Source organism: Volvox carteri, assembly GCF_000143455.1.
Source record: "Volvox carteri f. nagariensis unplaced genomic scaffold VOLCAscaffold_418, whole genome shotgun sequence".
NCBI lineage: Eukaryota > Viridiplantae > Chlorophyta > Chlorophyceae > Chlamydomonadales > Volvocaceae > Volvox > Volvox carteri.
Genome location: NW_003307947.1, coordinates 7897 through 8603, shown reverse-complemented (window position 1 = coordinate 8603; position 707 = coordinate 7897).

Genomic DNA, 707 nt, shown 5'->3' with positions numbered 1-707 from the left:
TGGGGGCCTGGGGGCATGGGAGCTTGGGAGCCTGGGGGCCTGGGAGCCTAGGGACCTGGAAGCCTGGGAGGCTGGGAGCCTGGGGGCCTGGGAGTCTGGGAGTCTGGGGCCTGGGGGCCTGGGAGCTTGGGAGTCTGGGGGCCTGGGAGCCTGGGGGCCTGGATGCATGGGGGCCTGGGAGTCTGGTACCTGGGAGCCTGGGGGCCTGGGGGCCTGGGGGCCTGGGGGCCTGGGAGCCTAGGGACCTGGGAGCCTGGGGGCATGGGAGTCTGGGGGCCTGGGAGCCTAGGGACCTGGAAGCCTGGGAGGCTGGGAGGCTGGGAGCCTGGGGGCCTGGGAGTCTGGGAGTCTGGTACCTGGGAGCCTGGGGGCCTGGGAGCCCGGGGGCCTGGGAGCCTGGGAGCCTGGGGGTTTGGAAGCCTGGGGACCTGGGAGCCTGGGGGCCTGGGAGCCCGGGGGCCTGGGAGCCCGGGGGCCTGGGAGCCTGGGGACCTGGAAGCCTGGGGGCCTGGGAGCCTGGGGACCTGGGAGTCTGGGAGTCTGGTGGCCTGGGGGCCTGGGAGCCTGGGGACCTGGGAGCCTGGGGGCCTGGGAGGCCGGGGGCCTGGGGGCCTGGGAGCCTGGGGACCAAGAAGCCTGGGGGCCTGGGAGCCTGGGGACCTGGAAGCCTGGGGACCTGGGAGCCTGGGGGCATGGGAGCCCTGGGG